The 20,912-nt window shown below is 46.3% G+C and overlaps 1 protein-coding gene across 3 annotated transcripts in view; it reads right to left on the minus strand.

The window, feature by feature from the left end:
* The window catches only part of HIVEP3 (HIVEP zinc finger 3), a 569,356-nt gene that overhangs the window by 169,961 nt on the left and 378,483 nt on the right, over nt 1-20,912 (minus strand). For all 3 annotated transcript variants that reach the window (XM_088835191.1, XM_088835192.1, XM_055402428.2), the window contains one exon: nt 12,223-12,303. The gene's annotated coding sequence lies outside the window, so the exon portion shown is untranslated. The remainder of the gene's footprint in view (nt 1-12,222; nt 12,304-20,912) is intronic.

The following is a 20,912-nucleotide window of genomic DNA, read 5'->3' on the forward strand; positions in this document are numbered from 1 at the left end:
TGTTCACTGGGTCAGTGTTCGTGGAACTTCAGAGAACTGAACGACTGTGAATAACGAGAATCAACAGAACTTTTCTAGATACACAGATGTGTACCGTTCGGACCATACTTTCCACATTATTTTGACAATCTAAAAAATAAAATAGTAATCAGGACATCCCTGGTGATCCAGTGGTTAAGAATCAGCCTGCCAATGCAGGAGACACAGGTTCGATTCCTGGTCTGGGAAGATTCCACATGCTGCAGGGCAACTCGAGATGCAACTACTGAGCCCACACACTGCAACAATCGAAGCCTGTGTGCTCTCGAGCCTGTGTTCCGTAACAAGAGAAGCCACCCCAGTGAGCAGCCCATGCGCTGCAACAGACAGTAGCCCCCACCCGATGCAACGAGAGAAAGGCTGTGAGCAGCAATGAGCACCCAGCATAGCCAAAAACAAACAAATACAATTTAAGAACCATATCCTATTATGTGAAAAGCAGCTTTCTGGACCCATAAATACATACAGGTCTCTAGATGGCTGCATTTCCATGGGCATTCTTTTACTTATTAACCTACTGATGGACGAATTGATTGCTTCTGATTATTCACTATTATAAACAACACTATGATAAACAGTCTTATTGGTAATAATAAAATAGCCAACATTTATTCAGTGCTTACTCTGGGCCCAGCACTCTGCTATGAGTTTTATAAGTATAATGTCATTGAATTTTATTTATAATAAGCATACGTATAAATTTACATATACAAATTATAGCTATGGTTTTTATAAGTATTATCTCATTGAATATTATCTCACAACAAGCCTATGAAAGTGGTATTATTATTATTATTATTATAACCACTTTACAGATAAGGGATCTGATGCTTAGAGAAGTTAAGTAACTTTACAGGATCACAGGGCTTAAAACCAGGTCTCTTTGACCTCTGATATCTCTTTCTTAACCAGTATGCTCTGCTTCCTTCTTATATGTACGATTCCAGGCACTTTTTGACTGTTTCCTTAGGATATCTGTTTAGAAGTGTGTTGATGAGTTGAAGGCTATGCACATTTGAAAATGTTGATATATATTGTTAAATTCAATTCACAATCCACCAACAGTCCTCCAGTGGCCCTGTGTCCCACTCCTCACTTCCCTAGGTATTCTCACACTCTGACATAGGCAACCAGAAGTACATCTTCATTCTTTAATGCACATCCTTTGACTACAGGTAGCTACCCTTCATATGCTTGCCATGCCCTGTGTTTTGTCTTCTGCAAACTGCTGATTCATATCCTCTGCCCATTTTCCTACTGGTCTGTCTTTACCTGATTTATGAGCTCTTCTTAGTGCTATTAACCCTTTACCTGCCATACACATGTTCCCCTATCATACGTACTTTTCTTAGTTCATTACTATTCCTTAACCCTGATTATTGTGGGATTTTTTGCCCATGGGTATTTAATTATTGATGTTTTATTTCATGATTTCTGGATTTAGTTTTCTACTCAAGGAGCCATTCTCCATCCCAACAGGGTATAAACATTCCCTCACTGTTTTTCTTCTAATACCCTTCTGGTTTCATGCTTTTTCTTTAGCCTGGAAGTACTTTGATGCAAGGACTGAGATTTGGATCTAGTTTTATTCTTTTATTTTTCTCCTAAAATAGCTAACTTGTTGTCTTATAGTATGTTAGGAATCATTTGCCTTTTTGTCTCTAATTTTAAACACCGTGCTCACTTACATCTACTTTTGGGGGCTCTGTTCTTGTCCATCGATCCACAGGCCTATTCCTTTACCAACACTGATTTTTTTCTAGGTTACTATTCCAAGTTTATCTTTTCAGATATACTTTATAATCATTTAATGGAAACACTTTATTAGAATTGTAATTGGAATTTCATTTAACTTGTAGACTAATTCACAATGTCTTCCCAAGTTTATTCCCGGAATTCTGTGTCTTTGGAGACTGGAGTCTTTTCCCTCTATGCTTTTCCCAGCTGGCTCATTCTGATGCCACCTTCTTCAAGGACCCTGCTCCAGCCAACCCTGCAGGAAGCAATCACTCTCTCCCCCAACACTTCCCGTGTCATTCTTACATTTTCACCCCGAATGACAATTAGTGAGACAGCAGGCTCTTGGAAGGCAGGGTCCCTGCCTGTTTGCGCACCTGTCACCATATGTTGGTAGATGGTCAAGGCCATGGAGATATTTGCGGAATGAATAGATGGATGAATCAGGAAGTGAAAGAGGACTCCCCGGTGGTGCAGTGGATGGGAGTCTACCTGCCAATGCGGGGAACACCGGTCTGATCCCTCCAGGAAGATTCTATATGCTGGAGAGCAACTAAGCCCACACGTCACAACTACTGAGCCTGTGTGCTGCCACTATTGTGCATCCAGAGCTTTCGCTCTGCAACAAGAAAAGCCACCGAAATGAGAAGCCTGCGCACGGCAACTGGAGAGTAGCCCCCACTCACCCCAACTAGAGAAAAGCCCACACAAAGCAATGAAGACCCCATGCAGCCAAATATAAACAAAATTACTTTAAAAAAAACAAATGAAGGAAAGACATATTCCTAGAAAACTGAAAGTGAAGTAGATTTTCTATCAAAAAAAAAAAAAAAACACTCTACATTTCCATAGACTTTCATTAGAAAACAAAAGCTTTGTCTTCAGCTAAATTCCTGAGACCACGCCAGAATCAGAGAAGTGGTGGCTGCTCGGGTGATGTGCCAAGTGCAGTCTGCCTCAGCACCTCTCTACAGAGACTTCCACCCTTGCCGAGCAGCCTAGGCACTTCTCAGGGAGGCTCTCAAGGCCTTGAGGACTTTCCAGAAGGAGGAGCACAGGCATTCATGAAGTGCTTGCTTGCACTTTCCTGGAAGATACAAAACTTCTGAAAGATTGGTATCACTAGCCCAATTTTGTGGATGGAGAAACTGAGGCTTAGAGAGATGGAGCCCTGATAGAGTAACTTGACAAGACTGGCAGGAGGTGAAGCTGTTGAACTCTAAGGGCCTGGCCTCTCCCACAATAATGTCCAGAGCCCCAGAGTCTGGGAGGCTAAGGGGCCCAAAGAAGAGTCCATGGAGTCAGAGAGAGAGAGGGTCCTGCCTTCACTGGCCAAGATAGTCCCTCAAGAACTTTTTTCCTTCAGAGCAGCAGTGATGCCTATGGGCTGTGCCTGAAGAGCACTGAACTCCAGTCTAAGAGCCAGTGTTCAGGCTGGGAATGTGTTACACTGGCCATGCTGTCACCCTGGGACTGGGGAGGGGAACTGGGGTGGAGGTGGAAGATTTGCCACGGGGGAAGGGGCTGGTCTCCAGCACACATTTGGGGACGCCCTTCCGTTTTCCTCCTCCCAGTCTGCCCAGGGTTGGCATTTCTCGACTTGGCCCTGCAGGCCCCTCCTGGGAGTCTGGCCAAGCGGCCACTTCCTTATTGGGCTGGCAGCTGCTGGGCCAGTCTCGGCTCACTTCTAAACCTGGATCAAAGCTCCAGTTTCTCACGAAGGACTGTGGGTTGGGGATCGATACATTCAACTGTCTTGGCACTGTGTCTGACCCCATGTGGGCCCCAGGGATGTGGAGATGAGTAAGCCACTGGCTTCCTCCCTTGTGGCTCCTTTCTGCTCAGGAGGCAGAGTTTGCGGAAAGGTTCTAGCCCCACCTTGGTGCCACGGTAGAGATATCTAAGTGCTGGGGGAGCCTAGATGGGGAGAAAGTGGTGAGACGATTCAGCAGGTACCAAGCTGTGAAGGTTAGATGTCAGGCTATGGCATGTGGACTTCATCTTGTGGACAAAGGGAGCCATCCCATGTTTTGAAGCAAGAGCCTCCCACAAACAGGTTTGTGCTTCAGAAACACATCAACCAGGTGTGTGTGTGTGTGTGTATATATGTGTGTGTGTGTGTATTTCTTCTTAACATAAATTACCTATTTTAAATTAAAACAATTATATTTTCCAACAAAACTTTAGAGAGTGGCATTATTTTATATTTATATATTATTTTATATTTTGGTAATGTCTTAAAGACAGCTAGATTTTTGTATATGCCTCTACATTTGATCTTTATTTTCAATATACATGTATAATTTTTAAGGTGAAAATTAAAGCATCTCCATTTTGCAAAAATAAAACCAAACCTAAGAGAACACAGAGCAAATGGATACGAACCCAGATGAACCGGTGACCCACATGGTGTCTGGGAATGGAAAGAACCCTGGACGGTTCACATTCAAGTTCCTGCTGCTGACATGCTGGACTACTTTGAGCAAAATTACTTCCCCATCTCAACCTCATTCCGGACATTGTATGCTTGTACACATTTGACAGAGGTGAAACAGTAACGTGAGGGTCTGGAAGGCTCTCTCCACATGCCCACAGATGTTTTAGATACCCTGCTGCAAACTCACCACCCATCCATTTCTTGAGAAGTCTCTCTCTCAGCTGTTTCAGTTCAAACTCAAGCCTGTCCTGTGAAAACGTGGCCCTGTCCAGAGAAGCAATCGTTCATGCGTTCGGTGGGCCACCTGCCCACCAGGTCCGGCCTGCTGGGCTGGGAACGTCAACATCGGCCCCTTCCTGGTGAGAGAAGGAACAGGGAGCCGGCTTGTTCTCCGAGAGCAGAAGACTGGCCAGCGAGGAGGAACATTTTAAGGTGGGACGCTTCCTCCTGCACCGTTGGCAGCTGTCTACATAAGGCATCCATTATGTGCTGCCCCTAAGGCCAGTGGGCCTGAGAGGCTAGGCTAAAATTAGTGTAAAAATGCACACCCGCCAGAGACACAGAACATCCGAAGGTCAGATGCCTGCAGCCTGCCACCCGGGCAGGAGCCAGGGAGCGGGCACAGAACAGCTGTGGCAGCATCGGCCTCCGCTTCCTCTCGGGCATGGGGATGACAGCCCTGCCCAGAGTCCTGGTTCCATAGCTTGGCTTGAGTTGAAAAATAGGATGCAGAGTACAATCCCAAACATTTTTTTTAAATCTGTGTACATTCATAGGAAAAAAAAAGGTGGGAGACAAATTCACTAAATGTCCAAAAGGCAGTATCAAATATGGAATAGTGCTAATTTTTTTTTCTTTTCCTGTACTTTCCAAAACATTCTCAACAAATACATACTACTTTTTCAATCAGAAGAAAACACAACTGGACTACCCTGGTGGTCCAGTGGTTAGGAATCCACCTGCCAATGCAGGGGACACAAGTTTGATCCCTGATCCAGGAAGATTCCACATGCCGCAGAGCAACTACTGAAGCCTGAGCACCCTGGAGCTCATGCTCTGCAGCAAGAGAAGCCTCTGCAATGAGAAGCCCGTGCATCACAACTAGACAGTAGCCCCCACTTGTCACAACTAGAGAAAGCCCACGCACAGCACGAAGAATCAGTGCAGCCAAAAATAAATAAATAAATACATATACATTTTTTTAAAAAGAAGAAAACACAACAAAAGATGCCATCCATTATATGTTTATATTAAATATAATTTTGTATGTATCTTAAATTTATAAAAGTGATTAAATTGTTTACATTTATAGTCATATAGTGAGGGCTTCCCTGGTGGCTCAGACTATAAAGAATCTGCCTGCAATGAAGGAGACCCGGGTTCAATCCCTGGGTCAGGAAGATCCCCTGGAGAAGGGCATGGCAACCCACTCCAGTATTCTTACCTGGAGAATCCCATGGACAGAGGAACCTGGTGGGCTACAGTCTATGGGTCGCAAAGAGTCAGACATGATTGAGTGACTAACACACACACACACACACACACACACAGAGTCATATAGCACATATGTGCATGTAAATATGTTTAGATATCTAGTCCACTGATGTTTATCGCTTTGAATTCCAGAATATCAAGCCTGACTGGCATTAAAGAGAAACATTTTCCAAGTCTTCCTTTTATGGAAGAAACTGAGGTCCCAGAAGCAAAGCAGGATGCTGAGAAACAAATTTTCACTGATCTTCATTCTGATAGGAGTTTCCCCAAATCTTGCCCACTTTAATTCTGTTGTTGTTTTTACTCCCACTTTATGGAGATAGAAACTGAGGCACAGAATTGATTCACCCCACAGCACCCAGCTAGGAAGCCACAGAGCAAAATCCCAGCCCTGCTTTCCTATCCAGAGCCCACGGAGCTAGAAGGAAGGACCTGTGGAAAACACTGGCTCCCTATTGTAAGTAGAGCTGCAATGAACGCTGGGGTGCATGTGTCTTTTGGAATTATGATTTCCTCCCAGGATTAGGATTGCTGGGTCATATGGTAGCTCTATTTTTAGTTTTTCTTAAAAAATTTTTTTATTGAAGGATAATTGCTTTACAGAATTTTTTTATTTTCTGTCAAACCTCGACATGAATCAGCAATATAGGTATACATATATATCCCCTTCCTTTTGAAACTCCCTCCCATCTCCTGCCCCATCCCACCCCTCTAGATTAATACAGAGCCCCTGTTTGAGTTTCCTGAGCCATACAGCAAGTTCCCCTTGGCTATCTATTTTACATATGGTGATGTAAGTTTCCATGTTACTCTTGCCATACATCTCAGCCTCTCTTCCCCTCTCCCCATGTCCATAAGTCTGTTCTCTATGCCTGCTTCTTCATATTTTTAGTTTTTTAAAGAATCTCCACACTGTTCTTCATTGTGGCTGGACCAATCTACATTCTCACCAACAGTGTAAGAGGGTTCCCTTTTCTCCACACCCTCTCCAGCATTTATCGTTTGCAGATTTATTGTTGATGGCCATTCTGACTGGTAAGGACATGGAAACAAGCTTTATGGCCATCATTAGAGGAAGACGTGGCCCATATATACAATGGAATACTACTCAGCAATATAAAGGAATGGCATTATGCCATTTGCCAAGACGTGGATGGACCCAGAGCCTGTCATACAGAGTGAAGTCAGTCAGAAAGAGAAAAATAAATATGGCATATTAACACAACTATGAGGACTCTAGAAAAATGACACAGATAAACACTATTTGCAAAGCAAACAAAGAGACACAGAAGTAGAGAACAAATGTACAGATGCCAAGGGGGAAGGGGAGGGCGGGATGAACTGGGAGGTTGGGATTGACCTATATACACTACGGTGTATAAAACAGACAACTCAGGAGAACCTACTGTACAGCACAGGGAACTCTGCTCAGTGCTCTGTGGTGACCTAACGGGGAAGGATTTAGGATCCAAAAAGAGGGGATATATGTATGCATATAGTTGATTCACTTTGCTGTACAGTAGAAACCAATGCAACATTGTAAAGCAACTATACTCCAATAAAAATTAAAAAGCAACAAAAAAAGAAAAAGAAAAACCACTAGCTCCCTGAAGCCTCAAGCACTGAGTAAGCCATCCCACACAGGAACATGTTTTGACTGTCTTTCCTGAGGCCTTTGGGGTGGTGCAGGCCTCCCCAGCCTCTGGGAGCCTTTGAAGGAACAAGTGCAAAGAATGGTGTGGGGACACAAAGGTCCTGGTGCCCCCGCTTTCCCCATGTGGGTCAGGTGGGGTGGGGAAGGTTTGCAGGGGAAGGCAGGCAGGTGCCAGGTCTTCGGAACAGGAAGAGTCAACCAGGGAAGCTGACTCTCAAGCTCTGCATTCCTTAACTGGCCCCCTCCAGCCTTCCCGTGTTCCAGCTCTGGAAAGATCTTGAAGCCACTTCACGTGCTGGTATCTGAGGCTTCTGCTCCAGCTACAACGTCTGCCTGCGGTGCCTGTCCCTCTCTCTGTCTACTGCCCCTGCTCTTTCAGGGCTCGACACATCCCTGCGTGTACGCATTCTTGTTAGCAAACACATTTTCACTGAGTGCCTACTGGAAATGGCAACCCACTCCAGTATTCTTGCCTGGAGAATTTCATGGACAGGGGATCCTGATGGGCTACTGTCCACAGGGCAAAGAGTTGGACACAACTGAGTGACTAACATTGACACTACGCATTAGAGCAAGACAGACAGAGTCCCAACCCTGTCGGTGCCCTGAGTTCTTAGAGAAGGCTTAGTGTTCAGGCTGCACCAGGTCACTCAAGTGAGGGCTCTGAGGTCAGACTGCCCAGGTTTAGCCTGGCTTGGCCACTTCCCTCTGTGTGTGCCCATGATAGGCACTCGGCCCCTCTGCATCAGTTCTCCTTGTCTGTAAAAGAGGATGATAACAGCACCTGCCTCATAGCACTGCTGTGTAGGTGGAGTGTAAATCCATATAAAATTCTTAGAGCCTATTATGCAGAGTGAAGTAAGTCAGAAAGAGAAACACCAATACTGTATATTAACGCATGTATATGGAATTTAGAAAGATGGTAACAACAATTCTATATGCAAGGCAGCAAAGGAGACACAGATTTAAGAACAGACTTTTGGACTCTGTGGGAGAAGGCGAGGGTGGGATGATTTGAGAGAATACCACTGAAACGTGTATATTACCATATGTAAAATAAATGACCAGTGCAAGTTTGATGCATGAAGCAGGGCACTCAAAGCTGGTGCTCTGGGACAACCCAGTGGGATGGGATGGGGAGGGAGGTGGGAGGAGGACTCAGGATAGGGGGCATGCGCACCCGTGGCTGAATCATGTCAATGTACAGCAAAAACCATCACAATATTGTAAAGCAATTAGCCTCCAATTAAAATAAATTAGCTAATATAAAAAATAAACTTGGATTACCTCTTAAAAATATTCCTAGAGTAGTACCTGGCACATAGTAAGTACTCAAAAATCATTCGTTATTATAATTCTTCTTCTTCTTATCAGCATATTTCTCAGATTCCCTCCTTATGATGGCCCCTGCTCCTGCCTTCTAGCCGCCCCTCCTCTGCAGCCGCTTAGAGCATCAGCAGCAATGTGATACGGGCCTTTGAGGGCATTTCGTCTCCTTTCCTGTATGTGGTGCTGCTGCTGCTGCTAAGTTGCCTCAGTCGTGTCCGACTCTGTGCAACCCCATAGACGGCAGCCCACCAGGCTCCCCCGTCCCGGAATTCTCCAGGCAAGAACACTGGAGTGGGTTGCCATTGCCTTCTCCAATGCATGAAAGTGAAAAGTGAAAGTGAAGTCGCTCAGTCGTGTCCGACTCTTCGCGACCCCATGGACTGCAGCCTACCGGGCTCCTCTGTCCATGGGATTTTCCAGGCAAGGGTACTGGAGTGGGGTGCAGGGACCATATTTATTCATCTCTGTCCCAGGTCCTGGCACAAACACAGCAACAGTGTCTCCAGGACTACTGTCAAGATGCTGGGTAACACGTGCTCTCAACTCCAACCAAGAAAAGTCTCAGAAGCTCCTCGCTGCCTGGGCTCTGGAGGAAGCACATCTGGCCATATCTCAGAGCTCACTGACGTTCCTCTAACTGTGAAGCCTGACCTGGATCCGACCCTTCTGAGCTGACAAGGGAGCAGGCACCAGGCTTCCTAGAATGCTTCTCTGTGTTGGGGAGCTGGGAGCTCTGCAGGCAGGTCATTGTAAACACCAACACGGATGCCCCACCAATTGGGAGCTTTCCCATGGTGATGCCTTTGTACCTACCAGTCCCTTTGCCTAGAGCGCACTCTTTGCCTTTCACAGTCCTGATCTGACGAACTCCTACTGATCCTTCCACACCCCCTCTTCCACAGTGCTTTCCCTTTCTTACAAGGTGTTGTTCTTTGTTTACACATCCCTTCTGGAGAAGGGACCATCTTATTCCTGTTGGGGCCCCCAGTGTCTGCCAGTGCCTGGAACAGAGGAGGTGTCAGGAAAGTTCTGCCAACCTAAATTTTCAAAGGAAAATCTAGTCCATTGGTCTGACTGCCCATGAAGGCACAGGTGAGAACTGCCACACTTGAACCAAGAAAACCCACAGGCCTTCCCAGGACACCTGCTCCATCGCTGGGACAGGAGCTGGGCGAGCAGCCCAGGACGTAAGTGTGCCGTGTGATGGGCAGCGGGCTGGCCTTTCACAGAGCTCTGGCCCCTGATTCTGGAACCACCCGAGGAGGTGGGTATGTGGGAGATGAAGACCCCCAGGAACAGGCAGTTACACTGCTCCCCGAGGGAGTGACAATACAGGGCTGGAGTCCAGTGCTCTGGCCCCCAGAGCCTACTCTTCCGTCTCTCCCAGGAGACAACAGATGTGAAGGCGTTTCGAGTCCTGCCAAGAGAGGAAACTGCAAAACTACACAATTGCAGAGTGTTACCCGCCACACAGAAAACGACTCTAGGGCGGGAGCCACCTGGGTCTGTAGTGGAGGGGGGAGGGCTGAGGAAGAAGGGCTTTAGTAACAGTACTGCATTCTTTCTCTCTTCCTTTCTTTTAAATATTTACTCATTTACTCTTTGTTTTGGCACATGGACTCTCTAGGTGTGGCATGTGGGCTTGGTTGCCCCACGGCCTGTGGGATCTTACTGCTTGGACCAGGGATCAAATCCACGTCCCCTGCATTGCAAGGCAGATTCTTAACCACTGGACCGCCAGGGAAGTCCCTGAATTCTTTTTTAAACAAACAGTTCTTTTTTTGCATTTTTAAAATTTTCGCTTTTTATATTTTTGGCCGCATCACGTGGCATGTGGGATTTTAGTTCCCCAACCAGGGATTGAGCCAGCACCCCTTGGATTGGAATTAGGGAGTCTTAACCATTGGGCCACCAAGGAAGCCCCAACACTGCATTCTTACAGGACTGCTGTCTGGGGGGAGGCAGCCCCGATCTTCAGGGGTGGGGAAGGAGGGGAACCGGGTCGGGTGGGAAGAGAGGTTCTGATGGCAAGTCCAGCAGCCCTCCACCAGAGAGGCCCCCAGGGTGCCTAGTGGCTGCTCTTCACTAGGAGATCTGAAGGGCCCCAGGGGGGCACAGACAATAAGGGGTTCCTGCGCTGGGCCTCCCATGACTGATGCTCAAGGTTCTGATACAAGCATCTCCTTGCTGCTCTCAGCCTCTCCCTGGGGCCCAGAGTCTTCTCCTGGCACCCCAGACTGACCATCTGCTTTCCTTCCTCAATCATATAGGGCCCAACCCAAGCTCCTTAACCTGGCATTCAAAGGCCCACCTGCTTCTCCCAGGCTCACTTCTACCCACTCTTTCTTTGCGCCTACTAATCCCAGTTATTCCACCTTTGCATGTGTTGTCTCCTTAGCCTAGAAGGCCCTTCTTCCTATTTTGCCTGGTGAACTCCTATTCATCCTTCAAAGCCCAGTTCAAGTTTCACCTTCCAATGGTCCTCCCTGAACCACCCCCACAACCAAAACCAGACAGAATGGACCCCTCCCGCCTTCACAGGTTTCCTCTACCGTGGCTATTTACACATCATCTCCTCCTTCAGATGGGAAGCTTTTTCAGAGCAATGATGTGCTTTATTCTTCTCTGAGCCTCAGTGCCCTCTGGTCTCATCTCCTGGGCAGCTCTCCTGGGCTTCCTCGCAGATCAGCCGATAAGCTTTGGCCTTGCACTCACTCCCACACAAAGAAAGGCCCTGCTCTTAGGTTAACCTGCTCTCCCACCCTCTGTCGCCTTTCACCCAGCTTGATCTCACACCCACACTCTGCTGTGGGCCTGCCCATGCTCTCGGCTTGTGTGGGCCGCCGTTGCCCTTCCCATCTGGGCAGTGCAGTCTACAGTGACCATGGGGTGCTGTGCAGCCATGACAGGGCCCATGCCAGGCTGGTGACTGTCCATGTTTGAATTTGTCTTCAAGCACAGTTTGCTGGAAGGGACACAGGTCCTGGCCCCCAAAGCACACATGCACTGCAGGGCACACGCGAAGCCCAACCCAGGCTCCCCATGGATGGGAGGTCCATGGAACAGTCAAATAGGAGGTGAGCCCTAGGGCAGTGGCAGGCAACTGCTATGCCCTTGGTCCCTCCTCCCAGCCCAAGGCCTTGATCAGAGCCTGGAAGAACTGACTTCTGCCCCATTCACTGAATCCTATTCCTTCACATTCACACAGAAAAACAGAAACAAAGAAAGGCAGGTTCCTGTCTGAGATTTTCCTGAGGAGTGAAGGCTGACATGGTGTCAGAACCAGTTCCCTGGCTCCTCTCCCAGGACACGTTCCTAGCGCCATATGCTGCCATGGGTAGAAATGCCAGCTGCAGGACTCTGGACATTTGGCAGTGTTTTCCTGAAGTCTTGGTAGAGTGCGGGGCTCCATTCTCCTGCCAAGGCTAGAGGCAGCCCCACCTGCCTCCTGGCCACACACACACCCATGGTCTTAGGGTTGTGCTGAAATGGCTCCACGTCCCATCGTGGGAGGGAGTGATGGGGAGCTTACCTGCTAAGGGTCAGCCGTGGTCTCATGGTCGAGATATGTCAGAGTTTTTTAAGAGCTTGCAGGGCTGTGCTGGAGGGAGGCCTGTGGGAAGCAGAGAATGTGAGAATATTATACCACCGCCATCTGTCAACTTGCACTTGAGTTTGAAAAATGCATCCCCACACGGTGAGCACAGCCTCACTGAGAAGAGCTTCACAGCTGAGCTCCAGCCACCACCCCTTCTCCAACAGGGTCATCCCAGGGTCAAGATCAGACTCCCCGGGGGTGCCATCATAGCCTCCTGACCCCACTCCCAGAGCTGGAAGTCTGGAGTCAACAGCCCCCGCTGGCGCTTCTGCGTTCTATTTCTGCTTCCCAGTGGAGGAACTCTCACTTTCAAGCACTCCTTGAGAAAAACCTCCCCTCACGGGCTCCCAGAGCACCAATAGTTGTAATTCATTCATTCTTTCTTCCATTATCCATTCATTCATGCCAACATTCCCTAGCCACTTGGGGAATCTCTTAGTGCTGCTGTCAGGTCTTACGGAAGCAGTCACGGAAAGGGACAGCTCAGGTCTAGTAAGTCACTTGTATACCCAGTGCAAATGCCACAGCTCCCAATCCCCAGCCTGGGGGGCTCCGCTCTCCGAGTGATCTCTGTGCTAGACATTGGGCAAAGCCCTTAAACTCCACGCAGGACCATAGGATGCTTCCCATCAATTTTAGCATGAAGACTCCTTTTCATGCAAAAGTATTCCTCAAAACTACCTCCCCGCCCACTGTGCACTTAGTATCTTTCCTTTGAAAAAAATACAAAAGCTACAGGAATGTGCCAAGTCGTTTCAGTCGTGTCCGACTCTTTGAGACCTATGGACTGTAGCCTGCCAGGCCTCTCTGTCCATGGGATTCTTCAGGCAAGAATATTGGAGTGGGTTGCCATGTCATCCTCCAGGGGATCTTCCCAACCCAGGGATCGAACCTGTGTCTCTTACGTCTCCTGCATTGGCAGGCGGGTTTTTACCGCTGGCACCACCAGGAAAGCCCTACAAGAACACAACACCTTACAATTAACTTGTATTTTAGTGATCACAGCACCACTACATCTAGTTAAATAATGGTGATACACACTCAACACATGTTATTTTTGTCTTCCATGTTTAAGGCTTTGGCCCCTTGGAGATCCATATTCATTCAATATTTGTTCAATGGGTATTTAAGGGGCATCTCTGGGATGCCTCCTCCAGGGCCACAGCTTAGGAGTCCAGGTAGGGGAAAGAGCAGTGGCTCTGCATGGTGGGGTGCTTAAGTTCCAGCCCAGCACAGACTGGATGCGAGCCCTCAGCAGGCCACTTGACCTGTCTCTAGCCCAAAGTCCTTATGAGTAAAGTGGAGATGATCACCCTGACAATGGAAAGTCATGATAGGATGAAATGAGATAGAAAGCACCCAGGTCAGGGCCTGGCATAAAACAGAAGCTCAACAAATGGGCACCAGAGGATTTTCATCATCATTGACCATCACCCTCATCATCATTACTGTCTTTATTATCGCCACCACCACCATCGTTGTGAACATCCTCATCGTCAGACCACCACCACTGCCACCACCACATCATCCTTTCCGTCTCTTGCTGAACCCCAAGAGGCCTGTCCTTGCCCCTCCAGTAGGATACACTGTAGTCTCCACCTTATGTGATGTGTATGCACATTTTCTTTCTCAAAGTCATGTGCTGCTCTGTAATTTCAGAGCTGTGTGAAACTGCATAAGGTACTTAACCTGTCTAAATCCATTTCTGCATGTAAAAATGGGACAAGTTTTAGTAACTCATGGAATTGCTGCAATGTAAATGCATATGAAAACTCAACACAATATCTGGGATTTGGTAAATGCTTAATAATAGCTGGTCATTATTACTGTTATTATTACACTTCTCCTCCTAGCCTCTGAGCCCCTATGAGCAGAGACCATGCCAAATTCATCTCAGTCTCTGCACAGAGTGTAGCACAAGGCTTTTCTCCCAACAGACATTAATGAATGTTTGCTAAAACAGTCTTGGAGGCTTACACAAAATCACATGCAAAATAACTCAAGGGACAGGAGCATGGAACATGGTCAAGGAGAGAGAAGGATAGAGCCCTGATAAGACTCTGAAAACTTCCAACAGATCTCCTGAAGGGAGCCATTTGTTACCCGGGGAGCTAATCTGCAGATCCGCTAGGACCTTCAGCCATTCATTCATTCATCAAGCTGACCAAAATCTCATTTGGTTCAATAACAAATCCTTGCTCAGTGTCTTTTTCCCCCTATTTTAAATCTTGCTTCCATCTGGCACACCAGTTGGTCTTCACAGAAATGCTTGGAGGCAGTTAGAACAGGTACGAACAATCCATTTTGTAAATAAAGAACTGAGAGAGGTGATGAGACTTGCCAGAGGGCACATAACAGTCAAGGACATGGTGGAAAGTAGACCAGGGTCCCATTCATGACATTGATTCCTTCCCACTGGCCCCATGATGTCAAGAACTTTACAAATCCGGAATCACTCATTCTCACTGCCTACTTTGCTTCTCAGAAAACAAAACTGAATTAAGTTATTTTGGTGCTATTTTAACATGCCCGTTGGAAAAGAAAGACGAGAAGTTCTGTGAGTCAGGGACTATGAGAGCCACAACAGTGTAGGGGCAATTAAATTTTTGGGTGCTGACCCCAGATGGCCTGGGTTCAAATCCTGACTCTGACATTCATCAGTTGTGGAACACTGGACAGAGCACTTAAGCTCTCTGAGCCTTGATTTCTTCATCTATAAGGAAAACTCATTCCAGCTATCTGCAGGACTGTGACAGTTAAATGAACTAATTTACGTGCAGTATCAGATCATGAACTCCTTATTGAGAAATTCAGACTTAAATTGAAGAAAGTAGGGAAAACCACTAGACCATTCAGATATTACCTCAATCAAATCCCTTATGATTATACAGTAGAAGTGAGAAATAGATTTAAGGGACTAGATCTGATTGATAGAGTGCCTGATGAACTCTGGACGGAGGTTCGTGACATTGTACAGGAGACAGGGACCAAGACCATCCCCATGGAAAAGAAATGCAGAAGAGTGAAATGGCTGTCTGAGGAGGCCTTACAAATAGCTGTGAAAAGAAGAGAGGCGAAAAGCAAAGGAGAAAAGGAAAGATATAAGCATCTGAATGCAGAGTTCCAAAGAATAGCAAGGAGAGATAAGAAAGACTTCCTCAGTGATCAATGCAAAGAAATAGAGGAAAAAAACAGAATAGGAAAAACAAGAGATCTCTTCAAGAAAATGAGAGATTCCAAGGGAACATTTCATGCAAAGATGGGCTCGATAAAGGACAGAAATGGTATGGACCTAACAGAAGCAGAAGATATTAAGAAGAGGTGGCAGGAATACACAGAAGAACTGTACAAAAAAGATCTTCACAACCAAGATAGTCACAATAACGTGATCACTGACCTAGAGCCAGACATCTTGGAATGTGAAGTCAAGTGGGCCTTAGAAAGCATCACTACTAACAAAGCTAGTGGAGGTGATGGAATTCCAGTTGAGTTATTTCAAGTCTTGAAAGATGATGCTATGAAAGTGCTGCACTCAATATGCCAGCAAATTTGGAAAACTCAGCGCTGGCCACAGGACTGGAAGAGGTCAGTCTTCATTCCAATCCCAAAGAAAGGCAATGCCAAAGAATGCTCAAACTACCGCACAATTGCACTCATCTCACACGCTAGGAAAGTCATGCTCAAAATTCTCCAAGCCAGGCTTCAGCAGTATGTAAACCGTGAACTCCCAGATGTTCAAGCAGGTTTTAGAAAAGGCAGAGGCACCAGAGATCAAATTGCCAACATTCGCTGGATCATGGAGAAAGCAAGAGAGTTCCAGAAAAACATCTATTTCTGCTTCATTGACTATGCCAAAGCCTTTGACTGTGTGGATCACAATAAACTGTGGAACATTCTGAAAGAGATGGGAATCCCAGACCACCTGACCTGCCTCTTGAGAAACCTGTATGCAGATCAGGAAGCAACAGTTAGAACTGTACATGGAACAACAGACTGGTTCCAAATAGGAAAAGGTGTACGACAAGGTTGTATATTGTCACCTTGCTTATTTAACTTATATGCAGAGTACATCATGAGGAACGCTGGGCTGGAAGAAGCACAGGCTGGAATCAAGATTGCTGGGAGAAATATCAATAACCTCAGATATGCAGATGACACTACCCTTATGGCAGAAAGTGAAGAGGAACTCAAAAGCCTCTTGATGAAAGTGAAAGAGGAGAGTGAAAAGGTTGGCTTGAAGCTCAACATTCAGAAAACAAAGATCATGGCATCTGGTCCCATCACTTCATGGGAAATAGATGGAAAAACAGTGGAAACAGTGTCAGACTTTATTTCTTTGGGCTCCAAAATCACTGCAGATGCTGATTGCAGCCATGAAATTAAAAGACGCTTGCTCCTTGGAAGGAAAGTTATGACCAACCTTGATAGTATATTAAAAAGCAGAGACATTACTTTGCCAACCAAGGTCCGTCTAGTCAAGGCAATGGTTTTTCCCGTGGTCATGTATGGATGTGAGAGTTGGACTGTGAAGAAGGCTGATCGCCGAAGAATTGATGCTTTTGAACTGTGGTGTTGGAGAAGACTCTTGAGAGTCCCTTATACTGCAAGGAGATCCAACCAGTCCATTCTAAAGGAGATCAATCCTGGGTGTTCATTGGAGGGACTGATGCTAAAGCTGAAACTGCAATACTTTGTTTGGCCACCTCATGCGACAAGTTGACTCACTGGAAAAGACTCTGATGCTGGGAAAGGTTGGGGGCGGGAGGAGAAGGGGACGACGGAGAATGAGATGGCTGGATGGCATCACCGACTCTGTGGACATGAGTTTGAGTGTACTCCGGGAGTTGGTGATGGACAGGGAGGCCTGGTGTGCTGTAATTCATGGGGTCGCAGAGAGTCGGACACGACTGAGCGACTGAACTGAACTGAACTGAACTGATCTAGAAAGGGTTAGTTGTAATCATTATTATTTTTTAATACTTTTCAGGAAGCAACAGTCAGAACTGTACATGGAACAACAGATTGGTTCCAAATAGGAAAAGGAGTACGTCAAGGTTGTATATTGTCACCCTGCTTATTTAACTTGTATGCAGAGTACATCATGAGGAACGCTGGGCTGGAAGAAGCACAAGCTGGAATCAAGATTGCCGGGAGAAATATCAATAACCTCAGATATGCAGATGACACCACCCTTATGGCAGAAAGTGAAGAGGAACTCAAAAGCCTCTTGATGAAAGTGAAAGAGGAGAGTGAAAAGGTTGTCTTGAAGCTCAACATTCAGAAAACAAAGATCATGGCAACTGGTCCCATCACTTCATCGGAAATAGATGGAAAAACAGTGGAAACAGTGTCAGACTTTATTTTTGAGGGCTCCAAAATCACTGCGGATGCTGATTGCAGCCATGAAATTAAAAGACGCTTGCTCCTTGGAAGGAAAGTTATGACCAACCTAGATAGTATATTAATAAGCAGAGACATTACTTTGCCAACAAAGGTCCTTCTAGTCAAGGCTATGGTTTTTCCAGTGGTCATGTATGGAAGTGAGAGTTGGACTGTGAAGAAAGCTAATTGCCGAAGAATGGATGCTTTTGAACTGTGGTGCTGGAGGAGACTCTTGAGAGTCCCTTGGACTGCAAGGAGGTCCAATCAGTCCATTCTAAAGGAGATCAATCCTGGGTGTTCATTGGAAGGACTGATGCTAAAGCTGAAACTGCAATACTTTGGCCACCTCATGCGACGAGTTGACTCACTGGAAAAGACTCTGATGCTGGGAGGGACTGGGGGTGGGAGGAGAAGGGGACGACAGAGAATGAGATGGCTGGATGGCATCACCGACTCTGTGGACATGAGTTTGAGTGAACTCCGAGAGTTGGTGATGGACAGGGAGGCCTGGCGTGCTGTGATTCATGGGGTTGCAAAGAGTGGGACACGACTGAGCGACTGAACTGAACTGATGTTATACAGATTTATATCTTAATATTTTAAGTTATTTATTTATTTATGACGGCACTGAGTCTTTGTTGCTCTGCGTGAGCTTTTCTCTAGCTGTGGTGAATGGGGGTTACTCTCTAGTTGTGGTGCGTAGGCTTCTCATTGCAGTGGCTTCTCTTGTTGCAGGACACAGGCCCTAGGTGTGTGGGCTTCAGTAGTTGTTGCATGTGGGCTTAGTTGCCTCACAGCACGTAGAATCTTCCCAGACCAAGGATCGAACCCATGTCCCCTGCATTGGCAGGTGGATTCTTAACTACTGTATCACCAGGGAAGTCCTGTAATCATTATTATTTGTGATGCATGCTCTGCACCTCGAACAAGGCCTGGCACAGAGAAGATCCCTAAAAAACATTTGTTGGATGGTTTAATGCACGAAATATTCCCTGGAAAGAGGTCAGTAGCTGTGCCTCCAGAATGGATAAGTCAGTCACAAAGGGAGCTGGAGACCGGTCTCAGAGAACCTAGGGTCCCCGAGTTCGTAGGTCAGGCAAAACCAGGAGTAAGGAGATTGGTTCAAGAGGCTTTATGTCCAATACATGTCAGGCTGTGCATGTGCTGTGTGCTCAGCTGCTCAGTCATGTCCGACTCTTTGCAACCCCATGGACTGTAGGCCACCAGGCTGCTGTGTCCATGCGATTTTTCAGGCAAGAATACTGGAGTGGGTTGCCATTTCCTCCTCCAGGGGATCTTTCCAAGCCAGGGATTGAACTGGAGACTCCTGCATTGGCAGGCGGGTTCTTTACCACCGCACCACCAGGGCCTCTCTCATGAAGAGCAGTAAATACGACTAATAACAGTCAGGAGAGCGGGCTCCAGAGTCAGACACTTCAATTCAAGCCCTCACTCTCACCCTGTTAGTACTAGTTGTGTGAAAGTGAAGGCGCCCAGTCGTGTCCGACTCTCTGCGACCCCATGGACTGTAGCCCACTAGGCTCCTCGGTCCATGGGATTTTCCAGACAAGGCTACTGGAGTGGGTACCATTTCCTTCTCCACGACTTACTTCCTAATATTGCCTCAGTTTCCTTACCTATAAAATGGGGACACCTACCTTGAAGGAAAGTTGGGTTGATCAGATAGCCCATGGAGGAGGTAACGCCTCCTATACCCAGCTCTGGTTCATAGAAATACTGATGATGAGCCTAACAAGGTCAATAGCAGCTGACCATGATGGAACTCGTCCCATGGGCCAGTTCATCCTATGCCAAGTGTTGTTCTTACCATGCTCTCCCTCATGTGGGCTTTGCATGCCTCTGCTAAGGCTGTGACATGTTAGAAATGCTTAAGCTGCACCCTCGGCCAAAAGGCTGCTGAAAAAAGGCAAATTCTCTATTTGGTCCCAGTGCAGATTGGACTCCATGGAGGTGACATGGCTCCTTGGGAAATGGTCCCCTGGGGAAAGGTGCTCTCCAAAGAATCCACCTGGGGCATCCCTCCCAAGCACCAGTGCAAGCATCTCATAGTCACCATGCAGGAGCCTCCAGGGCAGTCCCAGTCCCTATGGGGGGTGCAGACCCTGCTGTGCTCAGTTTCCCTGTTCAAGACCCCCAGACTCACCAATTGGCTTGCTTATGGGAAGGAATGGACATTTGTTGAGCCAGAAACTTTACAGTCTTGATTTCATGTAATCCTCACAGCAAGCCTGCAGGTGGGCACCCGGAGGTCTGCATGGACCAATTACAAGGCCCTGAACAAACTACTCAATCACCTATGCCTCCATTTTCTAATCTGTGAGCACTAGATAAATATCCTTATTCAGTAAACCCATTTTGCAGAGAAGGATGTTGAAGCACTGTGGGGAGGGAGGTGCTCTGTCCAAAGTCATATAACTAACAAGTGATGACACTGGAGCTGTATGACTTCACAGTTCCATCCATTCTTTCATCATCACTTCTGCTTTGAAGGTCCACCCAGTACTGTACACTGGATCCAAAGTCCCTCTCTTTTAAAAAAACATTCATAGATGGTATTATGGTATTATACTGAAACTGTATTTTTAATTTTCTAAAATCACAGTGACTTAACAGAAGTCAATATATTTTTTTATCTTTGAATAAAATTATATTGACAGGTTCTAATAAAGTTTTTGTTTGTTTATTTGTTATTCTTTATTTCTCTTTTTGTAGATTTTTTTTGGAAATAAATAATAAAATAGAACCATTTGGAGTTTGATTAAATAAGAAATAAAAAATATTCATGATGCAGTGGGACAGAAACAGTATAACCCCAAAAGACTAACTTATTTACTCTCTGGCCCTTTATAAAACAAGTTTGCTGACCCCTGATCTACTTGAAGTGACAAATAGATTCAAGGGATTAGATCTGATAGAGTGCCTGAAGAACTATGGACAGAGGTTCATGACATTGTACAGGAGGCGGTGATCAAAACTATCCCCAAGAAGAAGAAATGCCAAAAGGCAAAATGGTTGTCTGAAGAGGCCTTAAAAATAGCTGAGTAAAGAAGAGAAATGAAAGGAAAAGGAGAAAAGGAAAGATATATTCATCTGAATGCAGAGTTTCAAAGAAGATCTAGGAGAGATAAGAAAGCCTTCCTAAGTGACAGTGCAAAGAAATAGAGGAAAACAATAGAATGGGAAAGACTCTAGAGATCTATTCAAGAAGATTAGTGATACCA

The sequence above is a fragment of the Moschus berezovskii genome, chromosome 4 (assembly GCF_049115385.1).
Source record: "Moschus berezovskii isolate FMDL1 chromosome 4, NW_MosBer_1.0, whole genome shotgun sequence".
In the NCBI taxonomy this organism is placed as follows: domain Eukaryota; kingdom Metazoa; phylum Chordata; class Mammalia; order Artiodactyla; family Moschidae; genus Moschus; species Moschus berezovskii.